We start from the raw sequence: 13,605 nt of genomic DNA on the forward strand, positions 1-13,605 counted from the left end.
CAACAAACGAAAGCGATTTTTTCTTTCCCTCGCTTTTCCATCGCTTCGTTTTTTATTTTTTTAATTTTTTATCCGTTTTTATTATTCGTTCGATATACAAATTTTTGTTATTTGGTAATGGATTTATCCAAATTTTATATTTAACTCTTTGCGCTCCAACGGTGACTTTCAGACACCACTTGATGTAATGCGATAACTCCAGAAGTGATTCTTTGGATTGATGCAGCAATTGGAACGGCGACAATATTTATTTATGTTTGATTTTTTTTTAAATATTGCTTCATGAATAGATTCCTAAGCACTTTAAATATAAACTTATAAAGTGTAGAATAATTATATATTCAGGATTAGTCTGAGTTTGACATTCGTAACGATAGAAATATTTTAAGTTTCTGAATTTTGTAAGCGTGGAACTGTAATGAAATTAATTCAAGTGGAGATGATTTTGATTTTTCGTTATTAAATAATGAAATTATTTCTATTCTTTAAGAAATTGATAATAGAGAGAAGGAAAATAGCCATAAAAATAGAAATATAGTATAAGAAGATGAAAAATAAAAATAATAGACAATAAACGAGAGTATATTATTGGGGTTGTTTATAACGATATTTTATTTTGATACTTGCCTTGACAAACCGATGCTTCTTAGTAATAATTTTATTATTTAAATATCACACAACATAAATTTTTAATATTCAATAAATTATCTTTCTTTATATGTAAAAATAGATAAAATATTAAAATATAAAAGTTTTATATATTTTATAATTTGTATGTGAAATCATTTTAAGTTAGCTAAGAAATTCACCGAACGAGTGCGGGAAATCGTGTGGAGTTATTGGTTCGAGCGAGAAAAGCCCGGAGTGCAAAGGGTTAAATTCTTCTCTCTCTTTTAGTACGCATCTCTTTTTGTATGTTTCATTCGTTAATGATCTTCCCGCAGGTTCACCTACGGAATCCTTGGTACGCTTCCTCTAAATGATAAAGTTTGATCATCTTCCCAATAATATCGACAATGTTGAGACATTGGCCGTGAACCAGTCCGAAGACTTCACTAAATCATTCAATCGGTAGTAACGACATGAAATGTAGAAAGGGTAGGGACATAATCAACGCGAGCTTATGACTCTTGTTTACTGGAATTCCTCGTTCATGGCGAATAATTATAAGTCTCTAGCACGAAGCAGATTCAGCGAGTTATCCGGACTTTTCAGCCAGGGAAAACACGCTGATTCCTTCAGCGAGTGTGCAGCTCAGAACGTCTAAGGACATCACAGACCTGTTATTGCTCGATCTCGTGCGGCTAGAAACTACTTGTTCCTCTAAGAAGATTTGTACGTTGATAATAAAAATCCACCGACCGAAGCCGAGAGCCTTCGAGATACCATAAGTTACGTCTTTTTAGCAGGTTAAAGTTTCATTCGTTATCGGAATTAACTAGACAAATCGCTCTACCAACTAACAACGACCATGCACTACCACCCAATCAAGAAAGAGCTATCAATTTGTCAATCCTTCCGGTGTCCAGGCTTGATAAGATTTCCCATGTTGAGTCAAATTAAGCTGCAGACTTTATTCCTGTTGATGCTTTTCCATCAATTCTTTTAAGTTTTGCAACCATACTTTCCCCAGAATTCAAAAACTTTTGTTATCCGGAAGCTATCCGCCGAGTCATCGGAGGAACTTCAGTGGATGGCTGGCTGGCATCGTTTATGATTAGAACTAGGGCGGTATCCCCTTCGAATTTTTAACTTTTGTTTTTGATCAATGAAAACATTTTTAGCAAATGCTTTCGCTTTTGTCCATCTTGATTCAAGAATTTCATCTCTAACGTCTCAATACAAATGCCCCCATCTGTCCCTATTAACACGTTCGTCGCCCAGCGTGATTTCGATAAGTTCCTCACGGAGCCCAAATGTTGCTGGCTCGGAAAGCCAGACCAGAGCGGGACAACACTTGTAAAATGGTCAGGTCTGACCTTTATTTTCAACAATTCGGATACCTTACCTCTATTAGCCTAACAGTAATTTATGAGCAGACATGGTTTTCTTAATGCTTTCCAGATTTTTAATTTAATAAAGACATCAGGCAATGGCCACTTTATAAGTCACACTTACATGCTATGCGATGGACCACCGTGAAAGCCAGTGCAAAAATCTTGACCCCCATCCTTCGAAACCGCCCTCAAACGCGGTGATTGGTTCTTCCAACCTCTTTTTGTATGCATTTTCACAAAAAGTAAGGATTAGGAAAAAATAACAACCAAGCTTGCGACAGTCTTGCAGTTAACTTAGGATAGAAATAGACGAGATAGATAAAATTTCGACGATACAGTTTACCAAAACATAGTCAGAATGTTAGCATATTATGAAAATATAAATGATAGTGAAGAAAGTAGTGATGAAGAAATAGTGAATTTTAAAAAAAAGTTTACAAAGTGAAGACTTCAACGAAATGTTAGAAGAGCTTGCTATAAACGAAGAAGAGGAATTAACCATTACTGATGATTCCTTGGACAATATACAGTGGACAATTACTAATAAGCAACAGTCATTTCCGTTCACTGGAAAAAGTGGGCTTCTGTTGGATTTTCCATTTGGCATAAACCCAAGTGAAGTTTTCTCACTATTCTTAGATGAACAAGTAATAAGCCTTTTAGTCACAGAAATCAATAGATATGCCGAACAAAAATTGCTTCAACGTGAAACGACCGATCACGCTCGAATAAATAGATAGAAATCTACCACTTCCAAAGAAATTAAAACATTTTTTCATTGATGATTTGGATGGGTCTAGTACAGACACTTCTCATTATATGTTGGTCAAGAGATCCTATTTATAATTTTTCATTTCCGAGAAGCAAAATGTCTCGTAACTGATTTGAATTATTATTGTCAAATTTACATTTTGTAAATAATGAAACCATACAACAGAATAATAGAGTTGGAAAAGTTCTACTACTTATACACATACTGACAAACAACTATCTAAAAGTTTTTTCACCAGGCGAAGATATTGTAGTTGATGAAACAATAGTTCCTTGGAGAGGGCGTTTAGTATTTAGACAATATATACCATCTAAATCACATAAATATGGAATCAAATTATTTAAACTTTGTTCCATCGAAGGGTATACATGGTCTGCGAAAATGTATACTGGAAGAGATGCAAGTGGAAAAAGGAAAGTTGGCATAGCCGAAGACGTTTGCATTGAACTTGCAAACAAATTATTAAATGAAGGACGAACTTTATTTGTTAATAACTTTTACACAAGTTATGAATTAGCAATTAAGTTCTTAAATGCTAAAACACATGTTGTTGGAAAGGTACATTCCAACAACATATATGCCAAATTTTGTTATGTTTCACTCACTGAAAAGAGGTGAAATGATAGCACGGGAAGACCCCAATGGTATTGTAGTGCTAAAATGGAGAGATGTTCGCGATGTTAGAATATTATCAACGAAGCATCCACCCATTATGACTATGAGCTCGGATTCTACTCATCGCGGTCGTCAAGAAATGAAACCATTGGCAGTAATGGCATATAACAGTGGGAAAATCGGTATTGATAGAAGTGATCAAATGATATCATATGCAACAACGATACGAAAAAGTATTGAATCGTAAATTAGCATTACATTTCCTTTTGGGAATAACTATTGTAAATGCACATATTGTATACCAAAAAATTATAAATCAAAAAATAGAAATAAGAAAATTCCGAGAACATTTAGTTAAAGAATGGCTGTTTTCGGAAAATATTACTGAAAAATAAAATAAAAAATAAAAATAAAATGAAAAAAATATCTCATTATTTAGAGATTCGGAAGAATTACAAAGGCAAACTTATAAGAAGGATGTGTATTTTATCGGAAAAAAAGACAAACTGTCGAACGCCAAAAAGCGAGAAAGAATATTAAAAAAATTACAACTTATTGTGCTAAATATCCAAAATCACTACAGATGTATTTGATTTGTTTTAATGAATATCACAATGTATCATAATATAATGTAAATATAAATTAACAAAAAATATAATATAATGTAAATAGTTTAATATATTTATTTTGTATATAGTAAATATATTTATTTTGTATATTTGTTTTAAAATTTAATTTTAAATTTCATTATATAATGTAAATATAAATTAATAAAAAATATAGTATAATATAAATATTTTTATTTTGTATATTAATAAAATAAAATTTAATTTTAATTTTCATTAATTTTTTTTCAAAATTCCATTTTAAAATCTTATTTTTTTTTATTTAAATTTTTTATTTATTTAAAAAGAAAGTGTCACCCATGAGGCTTTCGGGGAAGCATGCCCGTCACCCATATATGGGTGACGTGGCGACGAACGTGTTAATCATTACTTCGGGATTCCGAAAACCAACAATAAAACAAAAAATAGAACAAAATAGAAATTATTCCATGCACACAGTATAGGCAAAGGTAACCTGTTTTAAGCACTTTTTTTTTTCAAAGTAAACGTATCGACCCACTTTGATACTCAGTGAAGAGCATCGCGATGCGATATTAGTTGGACCGCTCACAAGATGCTAAGCCCATAGATAGGACATACCATATAATGCCAGTTAAAGATCGCAGTGAACCGACACTGTGACACACAGATTCAATTACGAACTTTTTAATCACAACAACTTTAATATATGCTATTGGAGCTGGAATTACCGCGGCTGCTGGCACCAGACTTGCCTTCCAATTGGTACTCGTTAAAGGATTTAAAGTGTACTCATTCCGATTACAGGGCCTCGAATGAGTCTCGTATCGTTATTTTTTGTCACTGCCTTCCCGTGCCGGAGTGGGTAATTTGCACGCCTGCTGCCTTCCTTGGATGTAGTAGCTGTTTCTTAGGCTCTCTCTCAGGAATCGAACCGTTACTCGTTACAACCATGATAGACGCAGAACCTACTATCGACAATTGATAAGGCAAACATTTGAAAAATGCGTCACTGGTGCTAGATGACCATGCGATCAACACAAAGTTATTCAGATATATATATATATAACTGGAATTCATGTGATGACCGGTCACGAGAACCAATCACCTAATAGTGTCACATTATTTTGAGTCTTTCGACCAACGCAAGATTCCTTAGAAATTTTGTTACCATCTTTGATTAGAAAGAATAGAGACTTTAGAGACATTCAGACATAGTCCTATGGATAATAGCTTTGCACTACCAGCCATTCATCGGAGTACGTGAACCAAATGTCCGAACCTGTAGTTCCTCCTATACTGAGCAGGATTACTATTGCAACTAGTCATCAGTAGGATAAAACTAACTCATCTCACGGTTCATCAACGGTCTAAATCCAACTCACGTTCCCTGTTAACAATCGGACGCTTGGCGAATATTGCTTTGCAATGATAGGAAGAGGTAACATCGATCAAAAAGCGACGTCGCTTGGTCGCCACAAGCTAATTATCCCTGTGGTAACTTTTCTGACACTTTTTGCTGAAAACTCTTCAAGCCAAAAGGATTGATAAGTCATGTTTTCACAGTTTCTGTACTAAACATCGATATCAAGCTAGCTTTTTTCTTTTTGCTTTACGCGAGGTTTCTGTCCTCGCTGAACTGGTCTTAGGTCACATGCGTTATTCTTTGACAGATGTACCGCCCCAATCAAACTTCCCGCCTGGCAGTATCCTCGAATGGGATTACGCGAGAGTATTTTTAGCGATCGGTTGCTTACTACTACTCACGCTTGACTTTAGAATACCGTGATAATTGGGTCAAAATACTGGCGCTCCGCCCAACCGAGTAAATAAAGAAACAATGAAAGTAAAGGTATTTCATCGGCGATGTTATCATCTCCCACTTATGCTACACCTGTCATGTCTCTTACCATGCTAGACTAGAATCAAGCTCAACAGGGTCTTCTTTCCCCGCTGTTGTTCCAAGCCTGTTCCCTTGGTAGTGGTTTCGCTAGAAAGTAGATAGGGACAGAGTAATCCATTCATGCGCGTCACTAATTGATAACGAGGCATTTGGCTAAATAATGCACCTGTGATCAGAGAGATCGACGAATTTCCGAGGAAACCTACTCGTTCATAATTTAAGACGATTATTTGCTTCGTGAACCTACTTTCTATGCTGAATGCTGCCATGGGATCTGCCCGCGAGCTTGGAATCATAGGAACGGGGATTCTTTCGGGAGGTGCTCTTAACCACACGTCGCAGCGTATATTGTCCAGGGAAGATTTCGCGGAGGCGTTATCTTAGATTCTACATGATAGAATCTGCTCCGCGCCCTACACGCACAATAATGCGTCAGAACTCGCATCGCTCAGCGTAAAAGACCGAGATGTGCTAAGTTCTCTGTCAGTTGGTAACTGATTTCTTTTTATTCGACCATAAGTTCATTAAGTTAAATTTCTATCAGCCTTGCGGTATTGTTAGGATATAAGATATAATAAATATTAAATAAATAAATAAGTAAATAAATAAATAAATTAGTTTTTAACGATCACATTATGTGATCGTAATTCAGGAATTCGTTAGCCATTTCGATCGGAGGGCGATTAATGAACCCGTCAGGGTTTCATGCTTTGTTTGGAACCCTAGGACTTCAAAATTCTCCATTTTGGCTCGAAGCACTGGTAAGACACGATTTTCCTTTGTATCTAGTTTCATTTTCAATATCTCTGCTATCTCTTTGTATTTTCTACATTTTTTGTTATGTGCTTTTCTAAGAAATTGTTATTCTCATAATGGACAGTTACATCCACTATGTAAACTATGTCATGATCTTTCATGACCTAATCGGATTTACATTTCTCATTTCCGTCCGCTTCGATTTCCGGCTTCCTAAATATTGCGTGTTCTTTGGAAATATTATTCATTATTAGATTGCAAATATCGTTGTGTCTTTTTATACGTTTATTTTTTGTATTTTTTTGTATACACCTATGCTCAGTACATGTCTTAAGGTCTCGATCTGGACGCCGCATCTTTGACAATTATTTTTATATTTTCTCTTGCTCTGCGGAGTGCCACTTTTGTGCTATATGTATTAGTTCTTAATCTTATAGTATTCAGACGGCTTCAGTAATTCAAAATTGAATAGTCAGTTGTTACCGATTTCATCCGAAAAATTTTTTTATACCTTTTTCTTGAGAGTCCGACTTCTTCCATCGGTTTGTTTTCACCTTTTTTATTGCTCTGTATGTTGAATGATGTGTTCTCGAGCTCGTATATTCTAAACCAATGGAAACCGCATATTTTTAGATACTTATCTCTTGCTTTTTAAATGCCATTTTTGGACAGCTAGATTCGACAATTCATTCATTTTAATGGCATTTTTGAATTTTTCTAATTTTACAATATTGGCAGCTCTCTAGACGCCTTGATCACCATAGCTTATTAAATTACTCCATCCATGGATGTGTGAAGGTGTAATATTGCTTTTATAATTTGTTTGACTTCATGGTCAATTTGATCTAGGACATCCAGTGGTGATGGATTTGCCACTAGCATATGGATATATTTAGGCAAGAGGTAAGTTCTTATCAGAATAATTTTTTAATGTGGCTTTAATTTTAGTTTTATAACGCAATTAGCTACCTCTTTAATTGAGGCCTTGCGTAAAGGACTCCATGGGCTTAGAGCGAATCCTAGATATTTGATTAGTTAGCATACGAAATCCGTTATCGACCAATCCTGAAGATCCTATGGATCTTCTAAGAACCACGTCTTATCTCTGCAGATGATTTTAAATGTCAAGTATTTAAAGGAAACTATCATGCTGTGTTCTGAGTACTTATTTAATATAATTTAATATAATCCTCTGCTTCTCAGCTATTTCGCCATTTTTAGCCAAAAAGACAAGATCATCAGCTATTGCGAGAACAGAAATGTTTTCTATCTCTATTTGAACGCCGTCCGTCCTTTCGTCAAGAATCTCTATTACGGGATCTAAAATAAGATTAAAAATGATAGGTGAGAACGGATCTCTCTATTTAACGGATCTTAATATGTTCACTAAAACAGTCTTTCTTTTTTACAGTATATAATCATTTACAGCCATCTTACATGTTTTGTATGTATTGACTTTCTTTTATTCGTAAGTAATTCGTGATTGCGCTATGGGGGATTATATCGAAGGAATATTGGAAATATTGATAATTGTTATGATTCCACTTGTTTCTCTTTTCATTTGCGCGAATGCATTGCTGAAAATGACGATGTTGTTTTTGCATTCTCATTTGTGAATTCTTTGTGCCGCGAGTGCTATTTGATTTGCTCCCACAGTTTCCTATCTATCGCCGAATACATTTGTCCCAGGAGAGACTTGATGGTGATTGGTCTCCAATTTCCGATTTGGGACAACAATCTCATTCACATTCTTTTCCGGTTTGGAAATAATCGTGGTGCTGTTGATTTTTCACTGAGACGGGTATATTCGGCTAAGCATAAAAAGGTTGAATATTTTAGATAGGACATGCAGTGCCCCTTTCTTTTTCAGGTGGAGTTTTTTGATTAGATCGACACCCGAGGCGACATCGGCTTTATTTCCTTAAATTTTTTGACAAGATTCCTCATAGTAATAGGAATTCATATATCACATCTCTGAGCTTTGGTTTGGCTAGTATATATATTTACCTGCTTTTTGATTTTCCATTTTAACTTTTATTGAACACGAATATGTTTATAATCAATGAACTAGTTGGCGATTTCGATTGAGCAGAAGGCTATTAGCAATGCTGTTTTTATATCCTTACTGGCTAGACCGAGAAGTTCATATTTTCCTATGTAACTTTTATTGTTATAGTAATTGCATGTAAATGAAAGATTTTCTTTATCATTTTTTTCACTTCTTGATTTATATGGACCAGGTTTCCTAACGATGGCGGATAAGTTACTAACCGATATATGTACCTAGGCAGAAAGAATATATGAATTAAATTTGTTTTCAGATGCGGTTTTCATTACATTTTAATTACATTTTGTATACATGCTTTACTGCATTCATGATTTCTACGCTGGAGATCTGGTGTAATTCTTTCCATGAGTCTTTCGTCATGAGTTGTTCGTTTCATGTGACATATGACTGCCCGTGTTCACCGCTTCGTGCTTATTTCAAACATTATTTCGTACTGACTCAACGTATCCGCTATTACCACGTTTCTTTGGATCACGAGTCACGTCTTTAACGTCATCTGACACTAATATTTTTGCGATACTATGAAAAAAGATAAAAATATATAAGAGAGGAATCGATCGAAAGAGGAGGAAATCATCAGCGAATAGCGCGTAATGTTTGCTGATTGTCAAGATTAGAGAAAAGGGAGAGAGAGCCCCAGGAGTACCCATTCTGTTCTCTTGTGTTCTCTCTCTATACTCTTTCGGAACTGTCGCTGGATCGTTACATGACCATGCATGCGAGTCCTTAAGCGATACGTTTTCGTATCAATAATCGAAATTTCCATGAAATACATAAGATGAGGGCGCGTACGATTCTCTTTGGCAAGATTATTTTTTTTTTCCTTTTTTTTTCGAGACGACAAATTATGGCCGAGGAGAAATACCCGAATCTAGTGTTGGCCATGTCTTTTTTTGTTGCCTATAGACGAACTTCAAATTGGTCGTCCAGTTCCCGGCTCGTCATTCTTTTCTTTATGAATTTCATTTTATCTTATTTTTTTTTTTTTGTACAATAAAGAAAATCATGCACGTTCCGATACATCCCGACCTGTTCATCGTTTGATGAATCAGAGTATTGTAATCAGGTTGAGTTGAAGGCGTGCACTGGTGATTTCAATCTCTGTGAAACAAATGAAACAAGGTTTAAAAAGAAAGAACCAATAGAATTGTCAAGAGAAGCTATAATAACAGACAGGCGTTAAAAAAAAACCAAAATTCGGATATCTTGCGTGCATCTTGGCTCGAACATAAATGCGACATAATTAATACTATGGTGCGATGCATATTTAAAACACTAGTTTGAAAAAAAAAAGAACTATTCTCTTTTTCGCTCTTATAAATAATAACTCTTTTTTTAAAACGTATTTTTTTATTATCTTTTTTTTAATCGCTCTTTCTCTCTGCCTGTAACTATCTTCATACAAATAGAAAAAAGAGTAAATTCGATTCATTTTGGATTTTGCATCGGATGTATTAAAAGTTATTCATTAGTACAATCGAGTTCGGGATGTGCGGGAATTGTGCTTGATGGGGATGATACAATGCCTCTACGCTGAACCGACCTGACCATTATCTATACGAGAACTCCCGCCTGCCTGAAATTTCCAATGATTAGAATCTCGATGTCTTTTTCTTCTTGATTGATGCAAGGATAATATATATAAATTGCATGGGAGAGGAATATAAAAGAAAGGGAGGAATTTGTAAAACGAAGAAAAAAAATATATCTAATGTGAAGATGAGGGATATGTTCAAGTGGAGAAAATTTTTCTACCATTTCGAATTTTTATTTTTTTCTTTTTTTTTTCTCCCTCTATTCGAATTTAATTAGAAGACAGAAGAAAGAAAAAAAAATACCATCTCTGATTTATTTTCTTATTCTTCTCTCTGGTATATACTATATGTCACGAATATATTTTGTCTTATACGTAGAAACGACCTTAAAATAGGCGAAATTATCCGCTGAATTTAAGCATATTAATAAGCGAAGGAAAAGAAACAAGAATTTCCTTTAATGGCGAGCCAACAGGAATGAAACCAGCATTGAATGATACTGCCACTCAAATGTACTATTGCGTTGTACTCCTGTGAACGGGAAAGATCCCGTGACGTTGAACTGCGTCCAAGTTTATCTTGAATGAGGCCATCCACATAGAGAATGCTAGGTTCGTAATGACCGGTATGTGTTTCGGGAGGATCTTTGAGTCGGGTTGCTGGAGAGTGCAATTCTATGTGATCGGTCTGGGTGTGAGATTGTCTGGAGCCGTCGTCAGTGCAGATCTTGATAGCAATAGCAAATACTCCAGCGAGATTCTGAAGGACTGACCTGGAGAAGAGTTTCGTGTGAACATCCCTTGCACACGAATCAGTCGATCCTAAACCCTAAAAGAAATCCTATGTAAATGAGATGTTTTAAGATTGTTGACACACGAAACATATATAAAAATTGAAATATGAGACCAGAAACATACCCATTAGGCGAAAGAGAATCCGGTTCCTATTCCGGAAACTCGATAGCGAAACCGCATACTATTCGGGTCCTAGTAAGAATATTCGTTGACGTAACCCAAAATGATTTGGGAGACGCTATCGAGAGATCCGGGAAGAGTTTTCTTTTTTATATAAGCGTTCGAGTTGCCTGGAAACTTGTAGCAGGGAGATAGACTTTGGAACACAAAGAGCACCGCAGTTGCGGCAATGTTCGGATCTTCCTCTCGGACCTTGAAATTCCAGGAGAGGGTCACGTGAAAATGTTGCATCACTTCGTACTCATATCCGCAGCAGGTCTCCAAGGTAAAAAACTTCTAGTAGATTAATGTAGGTAAAAGAAGTCGGCAAATTGGACCCATAACCTCGGAATAAGGATTGGCCTCTGAGGTGCGGAGCGTATCGGGCTTGGTCGGAAAGCAAGTTTGACTGATGTATCGGGTTTGGGCCAGCTGAATGGGACGTGATCTTATATCTCGCATCTTGGATTCGAGCTCGGTCTCGTGTCTTGGCCTCCCGCGGATCTAAATCGGGACTCGTTGTGTGTTAGTCTACGGCCTAATCTCGAGTCTACGCAATCCATTTTTTCGAATGTGTGCATCAGTCCCATCGAGAACTCAGTCAATTCTTATCCGGAGGTAAAAACCTGGTCACCTATTAGCAGGCGGTGTTCTTGGACTGACTCGAACGAGACTCGAATTACTGCTCGACGATGTTATTCCTTTGGGTACTCTTAAGATCCGTTTTGAAATACGGACCAAGGATTTTAACATATGTATAAGTCATTGGGATGCAAAAACCTAAAGGCGAAATGAAAGTGAAGATTGGACTTTATATCGATCGAGGAAGGATGGACTATGTTACTATGCGGCCCTGCATTTCCGGGGCGTCTTATTGCGGGAAGAGACGTACCTAGAGCGTACGTCGGGACCCGAAAAATGGTGAACTATACCTGGTCAGAACGAAGTCAGGAGAAACCCTGATGGATATCCGTATTCTGATGTGCAAATCAATCGTTGGATATAGAAAGATTAATCGAATCATCTAGTAGTTGGTTCCCTCCGAAGTTTTCCTCAGGATAGCTGACACTCAATCGTTTCTCATTGAATGCGTATGAATCTCATCTGGTAAAGCGAATGATTAGAGGCCTTGTGACCGAAACGACCTCAATCTATTCTCAGACTTTGAATGGATGAGATCTCTGGTATGCTTGGATCATGAAGCTACGAGATTTTGGATCTGAGTGCCAAGTGGATCAGTTTTGATAAACAGAATTGGCGCTGTAGGATAAACCAAATGCAGAATTAAGGCGCCTAAATCGACACTTATGGGATACCATGAAAGGCGTTGGTTTCTTAAGACAGCAGGGCAGTGGCCATGGAAGTCAGAATCCGTTAAAGAGTGTGTAACAACTCAGTTACCGAAGCAACTAGCCCTGAAAATGGATAGCGCTGAAGCTTGCGCCTATACTCCGCCATCAACGGCAAGTGGTGAGGCACGTGACCTCGCTTTCGGGGGGGACCATCTTCTATAAAACCTTAACGAATAAGAGTGTCGCGATGGTGTGCGCAGAAGGATCTGGACGTGAGCCTTTGTAGAATCACCGTTGGTGCCAAGATCTTGGTAGTAGTAGCAAATACCCTAGCAAGGCCCTGGAGGACTAACCTGGAAAAGGGTTTTATGTGAACAACCGTTGCATACGAATCAGTCGATCCTAAGCTCTAAGAGAAATCCTATGTAAATGAGATGTTCAAAGATCATACACATGAAACATATATAAAAATTGAAATATGAGACCAGAAACACACCCATTGGGCGAAAGAGAATCCAGTTTTTATTCCGGAACCCGATAGCGGAACCGTATATCATTCGGGCCCTCGTAAGATTGTTTGTCGGGATAACCCAAAATGATCTGGTGATGCCATCGGAAGATCCGGGAAGAGTTTTCTTTTTTATATAAGCGTTCGAGTTGCCTGGAAACCTCTAGCAGAGGCTATCTCTCTCGCAATACTTTCTCTCAGAATAATTATTATGTAATACGCTTAATTTTTGTTATATGTATTTTATTGCGTCATTTTATAATTATTACATTATGCTTATAATTTTTATATAATACTTTTAATTACTATATAATTCTTATAATTATTGCGTTATACTTGTAATTGTTGCGTCATTCTTATAATTGCACTATTTCGATTATTTCATTATATATAGAATTATTGCTTGATATATGAATTACATCGTTTCTGTTATTAGTTTATAATTATTAATATGATCAATATATAACATATAGGTTTTAGAAAATTGTGGGACACGTTTGGCAAGTAGATTTTAAATATTAAAACAATAAAAAAAGTTCATATATCCGATAAGGCTTAATTAAAGAGTTATATGCATTTTATGTTTGCATTAGATTGAGCGAGACGGCAAAAGAGCAAGAAC

At 36.3% G+C, this 13,605-nt stretch overlaps 3 pseudogenes; 1 reads left to right on the forward strand and 2 right to left on the reverse strand.

Annotated features, from left to right (window-relative positions):
* Nucleotides 1–927: 927 nt before the first annotated feature.
* LOC147658478 (small subunit ribosomal RNA) lies at nucleotides 928–2,360 on the reverse strand (annotated as a pseudogene).
* Nucleotides 2,361–4,915: 2,555 nt separating this feature from the next.
* Nucleotides 4,916–5,929, reverse strand: LOC147658479 (large subunit ribosomal RNA; annotated as a pseudogene).
* A 4,705-nt stretch (nucleotides 5,930–10,634) lies between these two features.
* Nucleotides 10,635–13,287, forward strand: LOC147658480 (large subunit ribosomal RNA; annotated as a pseudogene).
* The last annotated feature ends 318 nt before the right edge of the window (nucleotides 13,288–13,605 follow it).

This window comes from Apis florea, unplaced genomic scaffold (assembly GCF_048593485.1).
Source record: "Apis florea isolate Af1SG1 unplaced genomic scaffold, ASM4859348v1 contig_2272_pilon, whole genome shotgun sequence".
NCBI lineage: Eukaryota > Metazoa > Arthropoda > Insecta > Hymenoptera > Apidae > Apis > Apis florea.